This window comes from Capra hircus, chromosome 20 (assembly GCF_001704415.2).
Source record: "Capra hircus breed San Clemente chromosome 20, ASM170441v1, whole genome shotgun sequence".
NCBI lineage: Eukaryota > Metazoa > Chordata > Mammalia > Artiodactyla > Bovidae > Capra > Capra hircus.
The window spans coordinates 15,166,294-15,189,797 of NC_030827.1; the positions used below are offsets into that span (position 1 = coordinate 15,166,294).

The 23,504-nt window shown below is 36.7% G+C and overlaps 1 protein-coding gene across 2 annotated transcripts in view; it reads right to left on the reverse strand.

Annotated features, from left to right (window-relative positions):
- Window positions 1-23,504, reverse strand: part of RNF180 (ring finger protein 180) — a 281,289-nt gene that overhangs the window by 70,586 nt on the left and 187,199 nt on the right. The gene's annotated exons all lie outside the window — the stretch shown is intronic.

The window sequence follows — 23,504 nt, forward strand, 5'->3', positions numbered from 1 at the left end:
TTAAGTATTAGGTCCCACTCCCACCACAGCAAAAAAGCTACTGTCACAAGATTACCAGCCTTGTATGGGCATCTGCACATGAATAGACCTGAGGGCTTCTGTTAGGTCCATACCATTTCTGTCCTTTATTGTGCCCATTGTTGCATGAAATGTTCCCTTGGTATCTCTAATTCTCTTGAAGAGATCTCTAGTCTTTCCCAATCTATTGTTTTCTTCTATTTCTTTGCACTGATCACTGAGGAAGGCTTTCTTATCTCTCCTCGCTACTCTTTGAAACTCTGCGTTCAAATGGGTATATCTTTCCTTTTCTCCTTTGTCTGAAGCTGAAACTCCAACACTTTGGCCACCTGATGTGAAGAACTGACTCATCTGAGAAGACCCTGATGCTGGGAAAGATTGAAGGCAAGAGGAAAGGAGGATGACAGAGGATGAGATGGCTGGATGGCATCACCGACTCGATGAACATGAGTTTGAGTAAGCTCCGGGAGCTGGTGATGGACAAGGAAGCCTGGTGTGCTGCAGTCCATGGGGTCACAAAGAGCTGGACAGACTGAGTGACTGAACTGAACTGAGACCTGAGGGCAAGAGGAAGTCAAACTTCAGCTTCACACTACGCAGGCAGCATTCTTTATTCCACATTTTGCACCTTCCTGGACCTCAGAGACAATAAAAGGCCAAAGCCCAAGGTATGTCAGGCAAGAGATATTGCAAAGAAACTTGTAGTAATTCTGGGATCAGCCTTGCAGCTGGAAAATACTCATCTGCTCCTCTCTCCCAAATGGAATAGCTAGGAAAGAGGCACTCCGGTTAGCAGCACAGAGTCTGGTGGCACAATTCCTGTTACTTAACATCACAATGTCCTCATCTGTGAAGGTGCTATGTGAGGGTAGCTCAGATGGTACAGCATCTGTCTACAATGCGGGAGATTCGGGTTCCATCCCTGGGTCGGGAAGATCCACTGGAGAAGGAAATGGCAATCCACTCCAGTACTATTGCCTGGAAAATCCCTTGGACAGAGGAGCCTGGTAGGCTACAGTCCATGGGGTCGCAAAGAGTCAGACACGACTGAGCGACTTCAATCAAATCAATCCACATAAAGCATTGAGCAAAACACAGCCTGGCATACAACAAATATTCAATAAATATTATCTACAGCCATCTTTCCCTCCTAACCTTTCTCACAGGCCCAATAGTTTTGGTTAGAGCCTTGGGAAATATTTCTTAAAAAAGGCCTGGCCTCAGTCCAGTGAGGCAAATGGTGTAGATGCTTTTCTCCCCACTTTGATGAAAGTGAAAAATGGAGATCAACGATTACTATTTGAGTAGCCTTTGGGCTTTCTAAATATTTTTAGGTTACATGAAATGTAGAAGTTACAGAAAAGAGGCAAACAGAGCCTTGAAAATACAGAAAAGCCTTTCAACTGGATAAACTGTTACTTGATTTATCCAGATGGCCTTACTTCCTCTCTGTCAGCCTCTTTCTGCCACCTGTAGGTAATTTCTCTCTTTATGAAGGACATATTCAAGCTGTTAGCTCATTTTTTAAATTGGCTTTCTGATTTTTCTTATATACTTGTAAGCATTTTTACTTAATCTGGTTACTTGTCGTTATTGGTTAGATGTGTTGCAAATATTTTTTCCTTTCTTCTGGTTTGCCTTTTCACACTTCTCATGGTGTCTTTTGATGAAATGAAGTTCTTAATTTTAAAGAATATTTTTCCTTTATGGTTAGTAATTTTTGTGTCTTATTTAAGAACATTTACCTTTTCCCAAGGTCATTAACAGAGTATTATTTTGCATTTAATAATATTTAAATAATCATCTACCTGAAATTGATTTTCAGTATAGTATATATTAGGGGTAAATTTCACTGTAATTTTCATGTACTTATTAATTGGTATAACCCATTTATTTCAATGACCTTACTCTCCCTCCACTGTTCTAAAGTGCCGTATTGTTATTAAGAGGCCAAATATGTTGACTTCTATTTTGTTCCATTATGTTATTGTCTATTCCTAGACACTTACTCCTTGGAAGGAAAGTTATGACCAACCTAGATAGCATATTCAAAAGCAGAGACATTACTTTGCTAACTAAGGTCCGTCTAGTCAAGGCTATGGTTTTTCCAGTGGTCATGTATGGATGTGAGAGTTGGACTGTGAAGAAAGCTAAGAGCCAAAGAATTGATGCTTTTGAACTGTGGTGTTGGAGAAGACTCTTGAGAGTCCCTTGGACTGCAAGGAGATCCAACCAGTCCATTCTAAAGGAGATCGGTCCTGGGTGTTCTTTGGAAGGAATGATGCTAAAGCTGAAACTCCAGTACTATGGCCACCTTATGCGAAGAGTTGATTCAATGGAGAAGACCCTGATGCTGGGAGGGATTGGGGGCAGGAGGAGAAGGGGACGACAGAGGATGAGATGGCTGGATGGCATCACGGACTCGATGGACGTGAGTTTGCGTGAACTCTGGGAGTTGGTGATGGACAGGGAGGCCTGGTGTGCTACAATTCATGGGGCCGCAAAGAGTCGGACATGACTGAGCAACTGAACTGAACTGAAATGAACTGATGCCATAATCATACCGTGTAGCTCAGCTGGTAAAGAATCTGCCTGCAATGTGGGAGACCGGGGTTCGATCCCTGGGTTGTTAAGATCCCCCGAAGAAGGGAATGGCTACCCACTCCAGCATTCTGGCCTGGCGAATCCCATTGTCTGTATAGTCCATGGGGTCACAAAGAGTTGGACACAAATGAGCAGCTTTCACTTATTGTGGCCTTATAATAAGCCTCAATATCTGGTAAAGGAAATCCTTTCATCTTAAAGTCCTTTCTGCCAAACCTAGGATGCTTTCCTAACTTACCTTCATTACTCTTTCAGCAGCATTTCATAAGTAGACCAGGACCTCTTTTTTGCCACCTACTTGATGCTGCCTTCTTACATTTGGAATAAAATGAGACTCCTTACAATGCTCTATAGAACTCTGCAGGATCCAGTTCCAGCCTTCATTTTTATCCTCCATATTGAGCTACGTTCCAATTCACTGATCTTCTGGCTCAACAAACACACTGAACACTTTCTCACCATAAGGCCTTAAGACATGATGCTCTGTTTCTCTTAAAAAGTGCTTGCTCCATTTGGATGATTACAAAATAAGATAAAATTCTCCTATCTCTCCATATACACCTATATGCAATTCATCGAGACGCAGAGATCAGTTTTCTACACTCTGAATTTGGGCTCTGCCATGTGACTTCTTTGGTCAATGGAATGTAAGCAAATGTGATGCAAATAAAGGCTTAAAAAAAGCTTGTGCACTGGAATAGTCTGCTCCTGCTGATCTTGGGAACTCACAAGACCCAAGATGTGAACAAGCCTAGGCTAGCCTGCTGAATAGTAAGTGACATATGGTCCAGCTGCCTCCATTGTGACTGCTGACAACAAGCCAACCATTGGACATGTGTGGGTACAGCCAATAATTGTCACCTAATTGCAAATGTACTGGTGTGCCCAGATGATATCATGTGGATCAGAGACAAATTATTAAGCTGAGCGCCAGCCCCAACTGCCAACTCAGAAAATTGTGAGTGAATATAGGTTGTTGTTTTAAACAACTAAATTTGTTTTGTTACATAACAAAAATTAGTTGACACATTCTTGTCTACACATGGCTCAATTTACCTAATTTTAAAAATCTTAAATATCAACTTCCCCAAAGGATTTCACTGTTATTCTATCTAAAGTTGTTCTCTGTCACTACCACTTAGCTGCTTCCTCATAATTTTTATTTGCTTATTTTTCTATTAACATTTACTTTTTAAATTAAAAAGTAACTTTAACTTAAAGTTAAAAATAAATTTCTATTAAAATTTATTTTAAAATTTAAAATCTTCTCAACCCAGGGATCAAACTGAGGTCTCTTGCATTGCAGGCAGATTCTTTACCATTTGAGCCACCAGGGGAGCCTGAGAATACTGGAATGGGTAATCTATCCCTTCTCTAAGGGAGTTTTCCAACTCAGGAATCAAACCAGGGTCTCCTGCATTGCAGGAAGATTCTTTACCAGCTGAGAAATATAAATCCCTCATTAAGAATCCAAACAGACTGCACACATAGATGGATGATACTTAGCTGAGAGCAGTTCATGTAAAGAGACAGAGATTTTAACTGACTGGAAGCTCAACATATGATGCAGCTACTTAAAGTGGGTTGATGTTCCTACCACTTTATATGATCACACCATATTTGCAGCTACTTTGAGGGCCCCAGACAAACTGTAGTTATCCACAGAAATACCAAGGCCAAGGCAGCATGACTTCTGAAACTTTCTCATACAAAGTGCTTTAGGATATTCACTCAGAAAAATATCAACAGGAGACCAGATATTCAAGTATTTGTGAAAAAGAGATCATAATTTTTCTCTGTGTAGTTCCTATGATTAGATCTAAAAAGGAATGAAAGTTATGAGAATGCCGACTAAAAGAGAAAATAAAAGAAATATCTATTCATCAACCAAAGTGATATAACACCAGCATAAGATGTTCGATCTTAAATAGTATGTTTGCCACAGAGCTAAACATTCACCTGATGTTTCCTACCAAGTTGTTTGGGACATAGAATTAAGGTGACCAAAGCTGTACATATTAACTAATCTCTTCAGCACTAAACCCTTACAAGGTAGATACTATTGTTATCATCATTTTCCATATCAAAGGAAAGTGAAATATAGACAGCTCACTTATTGAAACTATAAGTGGAATTTCAACCCAGTCAATATGGATTTGAAGCAACACTCTTTATCACCACATTCTTAAGTGAGTTACTATACTTTGAATATTCCCAGCAAATAATAAAAGTTAACTGATGATGATAATGTATGTAAAGAGGAAATGAAATTTAGATAGGATTTATAGGGAAGTTAGAAATATCAAGATATCATCATCATAATCAACAAATGAATATAACAGGTGTTCAATTATCCAACTGCTTTTGGCCCCATAGAAATTATCCTACAAAATCAACCAAAAATATTCCATCTCTCATGTTCCTTGCCAGGGGCTTCAAGTCAAAGATAATGAGATAATAAATAGATAAATAATACAAACAACCTTTAAAAATTCTGCAAAAAATTAGGTCAAAATTTTTTGTTAATAATAAAGACAGCAGCAGTGACATCTAGTTTATTTACAATTATTGTGATTCTTTTATATTTGGTTTTATTTCTTGCCTTTTTTTTTTTCCCAAGAAGTAATAGTAGGGCAGTAGTAAAGAGCCAATCTTGCTGGACTCTGCCACTACTGACTGTGTAGTAGTAATCTTATACAAGTTACTTTATTCCCTGGGGTCTCACTTCCCTCATTTGTAAGGTACCTAGCTCACAGAGCTGTTGAAAGCATTAAGAGAATTAATATATACAAAGCATTCAGAACAGTACCTGGAATATAAAAAGTGCTATCCAAGTATTTGCTGTTATTAAATCCTGTCTCCTTTTTTCTAATAATTAATCTTAACTTTTAACAAAAACAGTTGAAGTTTAATGTTAATAATCTCCCTTTTCCGAATGAGACCTATGAATTGAATGTATTTTACTCCCCACTCAAAAACACAAATATAGCTCATATCTTATTGAGATTATATGAATTTTATGTCTAAAATGTTAATTGCTTAAACATACTATGCCTCTACTTTGTCAGTACATTCTTTAAATCAATTACTCTATATTTAACTATGCCTTCAGTTCAGTTCAGTTCAGTTCAGTCGCTCAGTCATGTCCGACTCTTTGCGACCCTATGAATCGCAGCATGCCAGGCCTCCCTGTCCATCATCAACTCCCAGAGTTCACTCAGACTCACGTCCATCGAGTCAGTGATGCCATCCAGCCATCTCATCCTCTGTCGTCCCCTTCTCCTCCTGCCCCCAATCCCTCCCAGCATCAGCATCTTTTCCAACGAGTCAACTCTTCGCATGAGGTGGCCAAAGTACTGGAGTTTCAGCTTTAGCATCATTCCTTCCAAAGAAATCCCAGGGTTGATCTCCTTCAGAATGGACTGGTTGGATCTCCTTGCAGTCCAAGAGACTCTCAAGAGTCTTCTCCAACACCACAGTTCAAAAGCATCAATTCTTCGGCGCTCAGCCTTCTTCACAGTCCAATTCTCACATCTATACATGACTACTGGAAAAACCACAGCCTTGACTAGACGGACCTTAGTTGGCAAAGTAATGTATTCTTCAGCTTACTTAACACTGCTTTCTTGTATCCCTTATTGTCCTCTCTCTTGAACTACATTTTTTGTTTTATTGTAATCTGTCCTTGATTTTTTTTTCAGGAAATGTATGTGAATGGTAAACTGTATGTTCTGTAAAGTTTGAAGTTTCCTCTGTATTCACATTTGAATTTTATTTAAGTATAGTCCTCGATAACAAAATGTTTTCACTCAAAACTTTCAAGAGAGAGAGAGGAGACCAAAAGCAGAGTAGGAAGACCTCACGCTCTACTTCTCCCATGGGCACACCACCAAAATTGCAATTATTTATAGAACAACTATTGATGAGGATGACCTGAAGACCAACAGAAATATTTTCTAAGGGTTAAGAAAAAAGGAATCACAATGAGATGGGCAGGAGTGGCAGAGATGCAATATAATCACGACCCACACCCTGGGGTAGGTGACCCACAGAGGGAAGAATAATTGCAGAGGTTCTTCCCAAGGTTCAAGGGATCCCACCCTCACCTAGAGCTCCCCAGTTCTAGGTCCTGCATGGTGAAAGAAGCCTCCAGAATGTCTGGCTTTGAAAGCCAGTGGGACTTATATATAGGATAGCTATAGGGTAGTAAGAAACAGAGACTATGCTCTTAAAGGGTGCACACAAATTCTCACTGGCTCTGAGACACTGTGCAGAGTAAGTAATTTGAAAGACCAGGTCAGACACATTTGCTGATCTTGGAGAGCCTCTCAAAGAGATGGAGGCATCTAAGACTCTTCCTGGGAACACAGACACTGACAGAAACCTTTTTGGGGAGCTCCTTCATGCTGGCAAGTAACACTTTGGAGTCCTCCCTCTAGCCACTGGCCCTGGGATCCAGCCCTGCTAACCTTCCAGTTGGTATCAGTTCTGGCAAACCCCAGGCAGAGGAGCCAGTCAAGAAGGGATGTAGCCCTGTCCACCAGCCAGTTGGACACCAGCCCCAGGATCCCCCACAACCCTCAGCAAGCTTCCCTGGGACCTGACACTGCCCAAAAGTAGGTCAAGGCCAGCTTCAGAACCCCCAGGCCTGAAGTCAATTGCAGCAGGACCTGGCCCCACCCATTAGCAGATTGGCACAAGCACCTAGACCTTTAGCACCTGCAGCTAGCTGTCCTGCAACCCAACTCTTTGGCCTGCTCACAAACAGGCTATCATCAGCCCTGGGATTCCTGGGACCTACAACTAGTCATGCTAGGGCCTTACCCTGGTAACCAGCTCTGGTGACCAGAGGGAAGTGAAATGCTGGGCCCCATAAGAAATCTCCCACAAAAGGCCATTACTCCAAGATCAGGAAATGTAACCAACTTTACCTAATACCTACAAATAAATGCAAGACTGAGACAAAATGAGGTGAAAAATGGGTTAAATGAAGGAATGAAAAGTCTAGGTGAAGAAAGAAATGAAATGGAGATAAGCAGTCTACCCAATAAAAGTTCAAAGTAATGATCATAAAAATGCTCAACTAACTTGTTGAAGACTGGATGAACACAGTGAGAAGTTTAACAAAGCATTAGAAAACACACTAGAAGTAACTGACAGTGGATTAGATGAAGCAGAGAACAGATCAGTGAGCTGGAAGACTGGTGGAAACCACTGAAGCTAAAAAGAATAAAGAATAAAAAAGAAATGACAATTTAAGAGACCTCTGGAAAAACATCAAGCATACTAACATTCATATTATAGAGATCCTAGAAGGATAAGGGAAGGAGAAAGGAGTAGAGAACATGTATGAGATACAATAGTTAAAAACAAACAAACAAAAACAAACCCTAACCTGGGAAAGGAAACAGACATTCAGGTCTAGGAAGCACAGAGTCTCAAACAAGATCATGAAAGAGGACCACACCAAGACACACTGGAATTAAAATGGCAAAAATTAAGGATAAAAAGCGAATATGAAAAAATGGCAAGGGAAAAGCAATAAGTTACTTTTAGTGGAACTCCCATAAGACTACCAGCTGACTTTACAGTAATTCTGCAGGCTGGAAGGAAGTAGCATAATATATTTAAAATATTATACAAAAACACATTATGTAATGATAAAGGAATCAATTCAACAAAAAGATATAACAACTGTAGATACATACACACCCAACCTAAGAGTGCTTAAATAATTCAGCAAATATTACCAACCACAAATAGAGAAAGTGACACTAATACAATAATAGTAGAGGACTTTCATACCCCAATTACATCAATAGATTATCCAGGTAGAATCAAAGAGCAAACACTGACCTTAAATGACATATTAATCAGATAGATTTAATAGCTATATACAGAGCATTCCATTCAAAAGCAGCAAAATATACACTCTCTTCAAGTGCACATTCTCTGGGATAGATCACATGCTAGGCCACAAACAAGTCACAGTAAATTTTAGAAGACTGAAATTATATCAGGCGTTTTTTCTGAACACAAAAGTATAAGTCTAGAAACTAACCATAAAACAAAAATTGCAAAAACACAAGCACATGGATGTTAAACAATGTGCTACTAAACAACCAATGCATCACTGACAAAATTAATGATAAAAGGAAAAAAAAAACCTGGAGACAAATGAAAACAAATACATAATTAACCAAAATTCATGAGATATAGCCAACCAGTCCTAAAAGAGGCATTTATAGCAATACAAATCTACCTCAGAAAAGAAAAATAAGAAAAAGACTAACCATATGCTTAGAGGCTCTAGAAAAAGAAAAACAAAACACAAAGGGAGAAGAAGGAAATACTGAAGGTCAGAGTAGACATAAATGAAACAGAGACCAAAAAAATAAAAAGGAAAGATCCATGAAGCTGAGAGCTGGTTCTTTGGAAAGATAACAATAATTGATAAAACTTTAGCCAGACTCATCTTGAGAAAAAGAGGAAAGACCCAAATAAAATCACAAATGAAAAGGGAAAATTATGATCATTACTATAGAAATACAAAAGATTACAAGAGATGTCCATATGTGTGTGGATTTATCTCTGGGCTTTCTATTTTGTTCCATTGATCTATATGTCTGTCTTTGTGCCAGTACCATACTGTCTTGACGACTGTGGCTTTGTAGTAGAGCCTGAAGTCAGGCAAGTTGATTCCTCCAGTTCCATTCTTATTTCTCAAGATTGCTTTGGCTATTCGAGGTTTTTTGTATTTCCATACAAATCTTGAAATTATTTGTTCTAGTTCTGTGAAAAATATGGCTGGTAGCTTGATAGGGATTGCACTGAATTTGTAAATTGCTTTGGGTAGTATACTCATTTTCACTATATTGATTCTTCCAATCCATGAACATGGTATATTTCTCCATCTATTAGTGTCCTCTTTGATTTCTTTCATCAGTGTTTTATAGTTTTCTATATATAGGTCTTTAGTTTCTTTAGATAGATATATTCCTAAGTATTTTATTCTTTTTGTTGTAATGGTGAATGGAATTGTTTCCTTAATTTCTTTTTCTACTTTCTCATTATTAGTGTATAGGAATGCAAGGGATTTCTGTGTGTTGATTTTACATCCTGCAACTTTACTATATTCATTGATGAGCTCTAGTAATTTTCTGGTGGAGTCTTTAGGGTTTTCCATGCAGAGGATCATGTCATCTGCAAACAGTGAGAGTTTTACTTCTTCTTTTCCAATTTGGATTCCTTTTATTTCTTTTTCTGCTCTGATTGCTGTGGCCAAAACTTCCAGAACTATGTTGAATAGTAGCAGTGAAAGTGGACACCCTTGTCTTGTTCCTGACTTTAGGGGAAATGCTTTCAATTTTTCACCATTGAGGATAATGTTTGCTGTGGGTTTGTCATATATAGCTTTTATTATGTTGAGGTATGTTCCTTCTATTCCTGCTTTCTGGAGAGTTTTTATCATAAATGGATGTTGAATTTTGTCAAAGGCCTTCTCTGCATCTATTGAGATAATAATATGGTTTTTATTTTTCAATTTGTTAATGTGGTGAATTACATTGATTGATTTGCGGATATTGAAGAATACTTGCATCCCTGGGATAAAGTCCACTTGGTCATGGTGTATGATCTTTTTAATGTGTTGTTGGATTCTGATTGCTAGAATTTTGTTGAGGATTTTTGCATCTATGTTCATCAGTGATATTGGCCCGTAGTTTTCTTTTTTTATCTTTGACAAAGGAGGCAAGAATACAATGGAGTAAAGACAATCTCTTTAACAAGTGGTGCTGGGAAAACTGGTCAACCGCTTGTAAAAGAATGAAACTAGATCACTTTCTAACACCCCACACAAAAATAAACTCAAAATGGATTAAAGATCTAAATGTAAGACCAGAAACTATAAAACTCCTAGAGGAGAACATAGGCAAAACACTCTCAGACATAAATCACAGCAGGATCCTCTATGACGCACCTCCCAGAATACTGGAAATAAAAGCAAAAATAAACAAATGGGATCTAATTAAAATTAAAAGCTTCTGCACAACAAAGGAAAATATAAGCAAGGTGAAAAGACAGCCTTCTGAGTGGGAGAAAATAATAGCAAATGAAGCAACTGACAAACAACTAATCTCAAAAATATACAAGCAACTTATGCAGCTCAATTCCAGAAAAATAAATAACCCAATCAAAAAATGGGCCAAAGAAATAAATAGACATTTCTCCAAAGAAGACATACGGATGGCTTACAAACACATCAAAAGATGCTCAACATCACTCATTATTAGAGAAATGCAAATCAAAACCACAATGAGGTACCACTTCACACCAGTCAGAATGGCTGCGATCCAAAAATCTGCAAGCAATAAATGCTGGAGAGGGTATGGAGAAAAGGGAACCCTCCTACACTGTTGGTGGGAATGCAAACTAGTACAGCCACTATGGAGAACAGTGTGGAGATTCCTTAAAAAAATTGCAAATAGAACTGCCTTATGACCCAGCAATCCCACTGCTGGGCATACACACCGAGGAAACCAGAATTGAAAGAGACACATGTACCCCAATGTTCATCGCAGCACTGTTTATAATAGCCAGGACATGGAAACAACTTAGATGTCCATCAGCAGATGAATGGATAAGAAAGCTGTGGTACATATACACAATGGAGTATTACTCAGCCGTTAAAAAGAATTCATTTGAATCAGTTCTGATGAGATGGATGAAACTGGAGCCGATTATACAGAGTGAAGTAAGCCAGAAAGAAAAACACCAATACAGTATACTAACACATATATATGGAATTTAGAAAGATGGCAATGATGACCCTGTATGCAAGACAGGAAAAAAGACACAGATGTGTATAACGGACTTTTGGACTCAGAGGGAGAGGGAGAGGGTGGGATGATTTGGGAGAATGGCATTCTAACATGTATACTATCATGTAAGAATTGAATCGCCAGTCTATGTCTGATGCAGGATACAGCATGCTTGGGGCTGGTGCATGGGGATGACCCAGAGAGATGTTATGGGGAGGGAGGTGGGAGAGGGGTTCATGTTTGGGAACGCATGTAAGAATTAAAGATTAAAAAAAAAAAAGATTACAAGAGACTACACAAAAAATTACATGCCAATAGAATGAGCAACCTAGAAGGCATAGATAAATTTGTAGAAATGTACAAAATATGAACAGGCCCTTTTCAAAAATGAACTTAAATCAGTGATGATAATTAAAAAAACTCCCCCAAACAAAAGTTCAGGACCGGATGACTTCACAGTTAAGATCAAACATTTAAAGAATGGTTAACGCCAATCTTTCTCAAATTATTCCCAAAAATTGAAGAGGAAGAAACATTTATGAAATCATCAATCTGTATCAAAACCAGACAAAGACACCAAAAAAAGAGAAAATTGCAGGCCACTATCACTGATGAACAGAGATGTAAAACATCCTCAACAGAACATAAGCAATTCAAATTCAACAATATATTAAAAGAATCATCAAAGATTGAGGGCAAAGAGGAGAAGAGGGTGTCAGAGGATAAGATGGTTGAATGCTATCACTGACTCAATGGACATGAGTTTGAGGAAACACCAGGAGATAGTGAAGAACAGGGAAGCCTGGCATGCTGCAGTTCATGGAGTCACAGAGAGTTGGACATGACTTGGCAACTGAACAACAATACCATGATCAAGTGGAATTTATCCCAGGGATACAAGGACAGTATAATATCCACAAATCAGTGTGATACACCACCTAATAAACTGAAGAATAAAAACCATATGACAATCTCAATAGATGCAGAAAAAGATTGTGACAAAATACAACATCTATTTTTGATAAAAACTCTTCAGAATTGGATACAGAGGAAATATATCTCAATAAAATAAAGGCCATATACGATACACCTACTGCTAACATCATACTCAATGATGAAAAGCTGAAAGTATTTCTTTTAAGATTGGGAACAAGACAAGGATACCCACGTTCCAAAGAAGACATACAGATGGATGACAGACACATAATTATTAGTCAAATACAAATCAAAATTTAATAAGATCACCTCACACTTGTCAGAATAATTATTATCAAAAAGTTTTATAACAAGTGTTGGTGAGGATATGGAAAAAAGGGAAGTCTCGTGCACTATTGGTGGGGTTGTAATTGGTGCAGATGCTATGGAAGAGAGAACAAAGGTTCCTCAAAAAATTAAAAATAAAGCTATGATCCAGCAATTCTACTTCTGGGTAGCTTTCCAAAGGAAACAAAAACACTAAGTTTGTAGTGTTTTCAGGAAACACAAAAGTACTTTAGGAAACACTAAAACACTTTTAGGAAAAGATAAATGCACCCCTGTATTCACTGCAGCATTACTCATAATAGCCAAGATATGGAAGCAACCTAAGTGCCCATCAATAGATGAATATAGATGTGGTACATAACACACAAAATTGAATATTAATCAGCCATAAAACAATGAAATCTTTCCATTTGTGACAACCCGAATGAGCCTAGAGAGTATTCTGCCGAGCGAAGTAAGTCAGATAGAGAAAGATAAATATGGTATGAATTCACTTATATGTGAAGTGTGAAAAAAAAAAAAGCCAAATGAACAAATAAAACAGAAATGGAGTCACTGATAGAGAGTACAAACAAATGGTTTATCAGCAGGGGAAGGGGTGGGGGAAGAGTGAAATAAGGTGAGGGAAAACGAAGAGGTAAAAAATTCCAGTCACAGAGTAAACAAGTCATGAGAATGCAAAGGAAAGTCTGGGGAAAACAGTCAATAATAATCTAACATCTTTGTGTGGTAACAGGTGGTTACTATATTTACACTTGTGATCATTTTGTTCTGTACAGAAATGTCTAATCACTAGATAAATGTGGTCAAAGGTTCAAATTTATAAGATATGTAAGTACCAAAGATATAATGGACAACATCATTAATATAGTTAATACTGATGTATGTTACATATGAAAGTTGTTAAGAGAGTTAATCTTAAGAAGTCTCATCACAAAATATATTCTTTTCTTTCATTTTATATTTACATAGTATCATGGATATTCATAAAACTCCTTGTGGTAATCACTTTATGATGTTTGTGAGTCAAATAATACTGCTGTATACTTAATCTTTTACAGTGCTATCAATTATATTTAAATAAAAATGGAAGGGGAATAAAAAAGACATGCATCAAAATCTTTAAGTACTGGGTAAAAAAAACACAACTATCTACCTGAACATCTATCTCTATCTGGTGAGCATATTTAATATCTTTCAAAAATAAAGAGGACTTAAAATTCAAAAGAGGGAGATTGATCCACTGTTTCATACCATCTATCACTGAATATGAAAAACATGTCTGTCTTATTTGTGCTTTCTTTCTTGCCGGAAGTCTTTCAACCTTTCCATCCTTAGATTTGAAAATTTTACTAGTTATGTATCCTTACAGTCACTTCTGTTCAGTACTCAGTAGTCTTTTTCGATCTGAAGAACTGTCTTTCTGCAGTCCAGCAGAAAGTTCACTTTTTCCTCATTAATCACCCCTGTTTATTTTCTCTGTTCCTACTTTTTTACTTCTTAGTATACACAAATTAGATCCCTTGGATCTATTTTCCACGTTCAATTTTGTGTTCCATTTTCTATCTCTTTATGTTATGCTATGTTCAGGAAAAGTTCCTCAGCAGTATTTTTCAAGATACAAAATCGTTCGATTTTTGACTTAACAAATGTTTACTGAGTTCCTGCTGAGGACTGCACACTGTTCCAGGTGCTAGTTATAAAGCAGTGAACATAATATAAGATACATCTCTGTAGGACACTTGCTTTCAAGGCTTATGTTTTTTTTTCCCCTACTTTAAAAAAAATTATTATTATTATTTTTTACTTTACAATATTGTATTGGTTTTGCCATAGCATTGAAAAAGGCTTATGTTTTATATCATTCTGTTATACAGCTTTCATGCTATTTTTTTTTTCATTTTAGAAGTCACATTTCAATTTTCATAAATCATTTCTTATCCTCTTAGTGTTCATTTGTTTAATAGTAGGCTATTGTTTCTCTCAAGATATATCTTCTTTACTATTAATAAGATTTTATAATATTTTGTTTATAAAATGTTATAAACAAAATACAATTTTTTTTTGTTTTCTGGATAAATCTATTTCCTCTGGGATCAGTTTTTATGTTTATCTTTCATATTATTTGTGTTTCTTAAAAGTCAGACAGTACATCTTCATAGCAGAGGCAGAGTAGTTTTAGGTTTACATAAAAATTATATAGGAAATAGAGAATTTCCATATATCCCCTCCTACTACACACATACACACACATGTAGTATTGTGGTACAATTTTACAATTGAACGCATATTGATATGTTACCATTAATTGAAGTTCACAGTTTACCTTAGGGTTCATTCCTGGTTTTTCATTCTTTGGGTTCTGATTAATGCATAATGCCTTATACCCACAATTACAGTATCATACAGAATAGTTCCACTAAAACTCACTGGCCCTAAAACTCACTGGCTCTATCTATTCATTCCTCTCACCCGCTCCTGCAAGCCCTGTCAATTACTGATCTGTCTGTGTGTTGTTTTCTTTTTCCAGAATGTCATAGGGTAGGAATTTTACGGGATGTAGCCTTCTTTTCAGATTGGCTTCTTTCACTTTTCAGTATGCATTCAAAGCTCCTCATAATTGAGTTTTGATCTTGAAATTATGCCAGATCTCTAATGAAAATTGTTCTTAATTCTATATGATTTTTCTTTCTTGGGCTTAAAAAATAAACCACTGATTTGTTTCATTTTCTAAAGAAATACAAACCCAATTGCTATCTACCTTTTAGAAATTCTGAAAAGATTTTGGTTTAATGATGGAATGCTCTCTTATTTTCTAGCATTGTTATATATCTGTATTCTTTAAAAATAAATCTTTTCTATAATTCTGCTTTATTTAATAGTATCAGTTGAAATTAATACATTTTTCTTTCACTAAAAATTGTAAGTGGTAAATACAATTAAAATAAGTTAAGGGTTATGCCTCATTTTATTGTATATATGTATATGTATGTGTATATCTTCCACCTATCGGGGGAAAAAGCCAATTTCTATTAAGAATGACCTCTACAAAGCAAGAAAAACACAAATTTTTATTAAATATCCACCACTGAAAATATATATTTTAATATTACATGTGACAAAAATAGGAAGTACATACAAAACATTTCTGCTGCATACCAAAAAGCTTAATGGTTATTTTGAGAAAAAGTTCCTTTGTAATTGTTTGCGTTGTGAGCTGAACTAGCTGTTTTTACCACAAAATACCATTTTTATGTAAAAGAACAACTGTCAAAGTAATTATTCAGATTTGGTTATTTGGCAGACATTTTCACAAAAATGAACAAAGTAAATCTGTCACTTCAAGAAAAACAACTGACAGTATTTGTTGGCAATCAAAATGATGAAATTTGAGATTCAAGTAAAAATCAGAATTTTGGAAAACCTGCATTTGCTTATAGTTTCTAAATACTTGAAGCCTTTCTTGAAGAGACTAATGGTGATATTAACAATTTTTTTAATATTGCATAATGAAATACATCAATGTTTAGGAAAGTTGCATAATTCAGCTAACCATTAGTTGTGAGATGTTCAGTGCATGATAATATAAAATCGCCCATAAGTAAATGAACCAAAGTGCATGACAGACCAACAGATTTTACTGTAAGAGTACTTAAAGTTCACATCAATAGTTAGATTCCACATTAAACTAGCCTTTAGTAATTTATACTTGTCAAGTTCTGGTGTAGTATTAAAGACAACCATCCAAAATTATCTTGAAAAGCTGCTATAATATATTCCATTTTATGACTACCTATCTAGCTGGGTTTTCTTAATATTAGTCAAACAAAAAATATTAATACATGGCAACAGTTGGGATGCAAAAGCAGATATGTGGTTACATCCATCTTTTACTAAGCCAAATGTTAAAGAGACTTGCAAAAGTGTAAAATGATGTCATTCTCAAAATTTTTGTTCTATAATAGGATTATTTTTCATAAAATATTATTTTAAAAAGTAATGGTTTATTATCTTTATGTGAATTAATAAAAAAAATTAACATTTTTCTCAATTACACCCAAAAAGGATGTCCTTTTCATCACAGGGGACTGGAATGCAAAAGTAGGAAGTCAAGAGATACCTGGAGTAACAGGCAAACTTCGACTTGGAGTACAAAATGAAGCAGGGCAAAGGCTAACAGAGTTTTGCCAAGAGAATGCACCGGTCATAGCAAACACCCTCTTCTAACAACATAAGAGAAGACTCTACACATGGACATCACCAGATGGTCAATACTGAAATCAGACTGATTATCTTCTTTGCAGCCAAAGATGGGGAAGTTCCATACAGGTCAGCAAAAACAAGACTGGGAGCTGACTGCGGCTAAGTTCATGAACTCCTCATTGCAAAATTCAGACTTAAAGAAAGTAGGGAAAACCACTAGACCATTTGGGTATGAACTAAGTCAAATCCCTTATGATTATACAGTGGAAGTGAGATATAGATTCAAGGGATTAGATCTGATAGACAGAATGCCTGAAGAACTATGGTCAGAGGTTCGTGACATTGTACAGGAGGCAGGGATCAAAACCATCCCCAAGAAAAAATAAAGGCAAAAAAGGCAAAATGGTTGTCTGAGGAGGCCTTACAAATAGCTGAGAAAAGAAGAGAAGTTAAAGGAAAAGGAGAAAAGGAAAGATACACCCATTTCAATATAGAGTTCCAAAGAATAGCAAGGAGAGATAAGAAAGCTATCCTAAGTGTCACTGCAAAAAGAAATGGAAGAAAACAATAGAATGGGAAAGACTAGAGATCTCTTCAAGAAAATTAGAAATACTAAGGGAATATTTCATGCAAAGACAGGCACAATAAAGGACAGAAATAGTATGGACCTAACAGAAGCAGAAGATATTAAGAAGAAGTGGCAAGAATACACAGAAGAACTGTACAAAAAAGATCTTCACAATCCAGATAATCAGAATGGTGTGATCACTCACCTAGAGCCAGATATCCTGGAATATGAAGTCAAGTGGGCCTTAGGAAGCATCACTATGAACAAAGATAGTGGAGGTGATGGAATTCCAGCTGAGCAATTTCAAATCCTAAAAGATAATGCTGTGAAAGTGCTGCACTCAATATGCCAGCAAATTTGGAAAACACAGCAGTGCCTACAGGATGGGAAAAGGTCAGTTTTCATTCCAATCTCAAAGAAAGGCAATGCCAAAGAATGCTCAAACTAACGCACAATTGCACTCATGTCACATGCTAGTAAAGTAATGCTCAAAATTCTCCAAGCCAGGCTTCAACAGTACATGAACTGTGAACTTCCAGGTGTTCAAGCTGGATTTAGAAAAGGCAGAGGAACCAGAAATCAAATTGCCAACATCCACTGGATCATCAAAAAAGTAAGAGAATTCCAGAAAAACATATATTTCTGCTTTCTTGATTACAGCAAAGCCTTTGACTGGGTAGATCACAACAAACTGGAAAATTCTTCAAGTAATGGGAATACCAGACCACCTTACATGTCACCTGAGAAACCTATATGCAGGTCAGGAAGCAACAGTTAGAACTGGACATGGAACAACAGACTGGTTCCAAATCGGGAAAGGAGTACGTCAAGGCTGTATATTGTCACCCTGCTTATTTAACTTATATGCAGAGTACATCGTGTCAAATGCTGGGCTGGTTGAAGCACAAGCTGGTGTCAAGACTGCTGGGGAAATATCAATAACCTCAGATATGCAGATGACACCACCCTTATGGCAGAAAGTGAAGAGGAACTAAAGAGCCTCTTGATGAAAGTTAAAGAGGAGAGTGGAAAAGCTGACTTAAAACTCAACATTCAAAAAACTAAGATCATGGCATCCAATACCATCACTTCATGGCAAATAGATGGGGAAACTACAGATACAGTGACAGACTTTCTTTTCTTGGGCTTGAAAATCATTACAGATGGTGACTGCAGCTATGAAAGTAAAAGACACTTGCTCCTCAGAAGAAAAGCTATGATCAACTTAGCATATTAAAAAGCAGAGGCATTACTTTGCCAACAAAGGTCTGTCTCATCAGAGCTATGGTTTTTCCAGGAGTCACGTATGGATGTGAGAGTTGGACTATAAAGAAAGCTGAGCACTGAAGAATTGATGCTTTTGAACTGTGGTGTTGGAGAAGACTCTTAAAAGTCCCTTGGAGTGTAAGATCAAACCAGCCAATCCTAAAGGAAATCAATCCTGAATATTCATAGGAAGGGTTGATGCTGAAGCTGAAACTCCAATACTATGGCCACCTGATGCGAAGAATTGACTCACTGGGAAAGACCCTGATTCTGAGAAAGATTGAAGGCAGGAGGAGAAGGGGACGACAGAGGATGACTTGGTTGGATGGCATCACCGACTTGATGGATATGAATCTGAGCAAGCTCTGGGAGTTGATGATGGACAGGGAAGCCTCTTGTGCTGCAGTCCACAGAATCACAGAGTCAGACATCACTCAGCAACTGAATAGATAGAAAATTTTCATAATCCATATACACAAAAGCTTTTGGAGTTCTCAATAATTTTTAAATTTTAAAGGGATCTCAAGCTTAAAAAATGTGAGGCAGATATATTGGGAAATAGCAAGCAAAGGTGACTGGGCCCCTAGGCATATATTAGACATTGAATGTATGTAGGAATTTATTGAATTGGCATTTTGTGAATAAGCTTATCAGTGATAATACTAAAAAATATAATTTAGGTAGAAAATACAATATGGGTTGTAAATTATGGTAAGCTCTCGCCTATATAGGATCCAGAGAAATAAACGTTCAAAGACACAGGATAAAAAAATGCTAGCATATGTAGTTTCTACAGAGAAGGACAGGGGATGAAAAATATATAGTACTTATTTCAAAAAGCCATCCCTAGATATATGTTTCAGTAGATATTTTATAAATTCGATTAATTTTATAGCTCTATTAGATGGTAAATCAATTAAAATGAAAGGTGTTACCATTATACTACCTCTATAGTATCAAGGAAAGATGAAATAATCTTCAGTGCAATTTTAGTTATATTTTTACATTATTTTAAAATTAGTGATTCATATGGGGGTTGCTTAATACAAATATTCAACTAATCAGAATATCTCATTAACATCTATCTCTAGATACACTGTAAATTACTGTTTCAGAATTTTTTTTACATCATCATTTTGTAAGACAGAAGTACAGCTTTAGATCAGAGTTAGGTCTAGGAATCTATGTCTAGGAATCTAAGTGCTTATTCTAATTAAAAAACAAAACCAAAATAAAATCCCACAATCTAGAATGTGTGTTCACAGTTAGTAGTTACAAAAGAAGAAACAGAATAAGTCCATGCATTCATAGGGCCTTAAATGAACTCTAGAGCTGCACAATACAAAAGCTTGATTGGGAATTTCTCAATATTCACTCCTGTATCTACCATATACCCAAGAGAAGGAAAGGACCAACTGAAGCCTTTACATGCCTCTGAGTGGTTCACCAATGCTGGTTTATAGTATTCTTTTCCCCAGTCACCATCACACTTCTCTGGGTGTTTGCAGGTTAACACAATTCTCGACATTATTGTCCAGGCCATAAGACAGAGTTATTCAGACGCCTTTATTCTTTATGCTGCTTGATTATCACTCTGTGTAGTGATAAAACTTCCCCCTATTGAGACATATATGTGAAATAGAAAGTTCTAAAGAAAGATATACCCATAATTGCAATTTGAAGACTTCTATTTATTCCATTAAAAGTTGCTATGGGGCACGACACAGTCAATACATCTATCTGCTCTCTTAATAAATATGAATGTTAAAATAATAATCCTTTTACTTATGATATAACCAAGCTAAATAAACAGAAACATTAAGAAGTAGACTTTACATTCAAAGAACTCATTTGTGACTCACCGTCACAAAAAATGATTGCAAATGCTCAGGTTAGGATTCATAAATTCCTGCAAATTACTCTGTTTGGAGACTAAAACCGATTAGTTAGAACAGAAACCTTTCTTCTTCTCTAGCAAATCTGAAAGAATATGTTTCTGCCATTTGGCTTCTCTTCAGAACATACATGTGACTCTAAACTATACTACTTTCTATGGAAAAACATATGACATTTGCTTTATATAAAATATATTGCCCATCACCCCCATTCCTGGCATTTGAAATAAAACATTTGCACTATTTTGTACTGACTATCACCAATTCAAAATATCTTTTCTTAACTTTGAAAACCAAAGATGTGCTAGGAGTTATTTTAATAAGACTATCTGTTCTGCATGAGTCATTTTTTTGTTCAGTCACTAAGTCATGTCCCACTTTTTGCAATTCTATGGAATGCAGCACACCAGGCTCCTTGTCCTCCACTACCTCCCGGAGTTTGCTCAAATTTATGTTCATTGAGTTGGTTATGCTACCTAACCATCTTATCCTCTGTTGCCCCCATCTTTTGCCTTCAATCTTTCCCAGCATCAGGGTCTTTTCCAATGAGTCAGCTCTTTGCATCCAGTGGCCAAAGAATTGGAGCTTTAGCTTCAGCAACAACATACATGTATACTTAACTAATACAGCCAAGTACATAGTTTTGATTCATATATATGTTTTGCTATATATATATGTATATATATATTTACTATTAGTAACAAAGTGTTATGTGTTAGATAAGGGGAATAACAAAAAGAGTTTTTATTTTACCTTCACTTATTCCTTCTCCAATGCTCATCCTTCCTTTTGCAGAAATGAGTTTCTTACCTAAATTATTTTATTTTTCTTTGAAGAATTTTTTCTTGACACTTTTAGCAAGGCAATTCTACTAGTAACCAATTGCCTTGACTTTTTTTTTCTTCCTAACAATGTTTTTATTTCTGAGGGATCATGTTTCAGAATAGGGAATTCAAGGTTGGTGCTTTTTCCTTTAAACACTAAATGTTTCACTCCACTTTGTCTTGCTTGCATGGTTTCTGAGGAGTCAGATGTAATTTTTATATTTGCTCCTACAGATGTAAGATATTTTTCCCTCTGGTGTTTTCCGCTATCCATGCGTCAGAAGTGCAAGGAGATTTTTCTCTGAAATTCAATGTGAGAACCTGGCAGAGATTCTGGAAGTAAAACTCACAGAAGAATGGTGGATTCCCCTACAACTGGGCTCCTTTAGAGTTTTAACTCTCAGACTTGTCCATATTGAGCCTCCAGCAATTCATTAACCATACTTCAGGTTTTCCTATCACACACCGGTTTCTGCTCCAATAAGTTGCGACTGATCCTCTGTATCTGCTTGTTTTTCTTACCAATTTTGGACAGTTGTTTGCTCTGTGACTTCACTTATTTGATAGATCTAAGAAGTGTTGTTAGACACTTAAATGCCAAACTGAATAGATTACCCTAGAAAGGTAATTTAATTCAGAAAAGTATCAAATAAGATTTTGAATTGATTAAAGGCTGTATATAGTCACTCTGCTCATTTAACTCATATGCAGAGTACATCATGCGAAATGCGGGGCTGGATGAAGTGCAGGCTGGAACCAAGATTGCCAGGAGAAATATCAATAACCTCAGATATGCAGATGACATCACCCTTATGACAGAAAGTGAAGAACAGCTAAACAGCCTCTTGATCTAAGTGAAAGAGGAGAGTGAAAAAGTTGGCTTAAAACTCAACATTCGGAAAACTAAGATCAAGGCATCCGTCCCATTATTTCCGGGGAAACAATGGAAACAGTGAGAGACTTTATTTTTCGGGACTCCAAAATCACACAGATGGTGACTGCAGCCATGAAATTAAAAGACATTTGCTTCTTCGAAGAAAAGCTATGTCCAAACTAGACAGCATATTGAAAAGCAGAGACATTACTTTGCCAACAAAGGTCCATCTAGTCAAGGCTATGGTTTTTCCAGTAGTCATGTATGGATGTGAGAGTTGGACTATAATGAAAGCTGATTGCCAAAGAATTGATGCTTTTCAACTGTGGTGTTGGAGAAGATTCTTGAGAGTCCCTTGGACTGCAAGGAGATCCAACCAGTCCATCCTAAAGGAAATCAGTCCTGAATATTCATTAGAAGGACTGATGCTGAAGCTGAAACTCCAATAATTTGGCCACCTGATGTGAAGAACTGACTCATCGGAAAAGAGTCTGATGCTGGGAAGGATTGAGGGTGGGAGGAGAAGGGATGACAGAGGACGATATGAATGGATGGCATCACCGACTCAATGGACATGGTTTGAGTAAATCCCAGGAGTTGGCGATGAACAGGAGGCCTGGCATGCTGCAGGCTATGTGGTTGCAAAGATCAGACATGACTGAGTGATTGAACTGAACCGACAGTGGAACTATACTTAACTTTGTTCTGTATTTTCCAAGTTTCCTGTAATTGTGTTATCATACTTTCATAATTTAAAAAATAAAAAAAAGCAAAAAGATGCATGGTAGTATTTCAATTTTATTAAAAACTACCATGGCTTGTTTTGTGGCCCAGCATGTGATCTATCCTGGAGAATGTTCCACATGTACTTGAAAAGAATATGTAGTCTGCTACTTTTCAATGGAATGCTCTATAAATACCAATTAAGTCATGTGTCTAATGTATCATTTAAATTCTGTGTTTCCTTATTGATTTTCTGTCTGGATGATCTGTCCACTGATGTAAGTGAGGAGTTAAAGTTCCCCATGATTATTATACTGTCAATTTCTCCTTGTATATCTGTTAACATTCGCCTTATACATTCAGGTGTTACTATGTCAGGTGCATATATATTTACAATTGTTATATATTCTTGGATTGATCTTTATCGTTATGTAGTGTCCTTCTTTG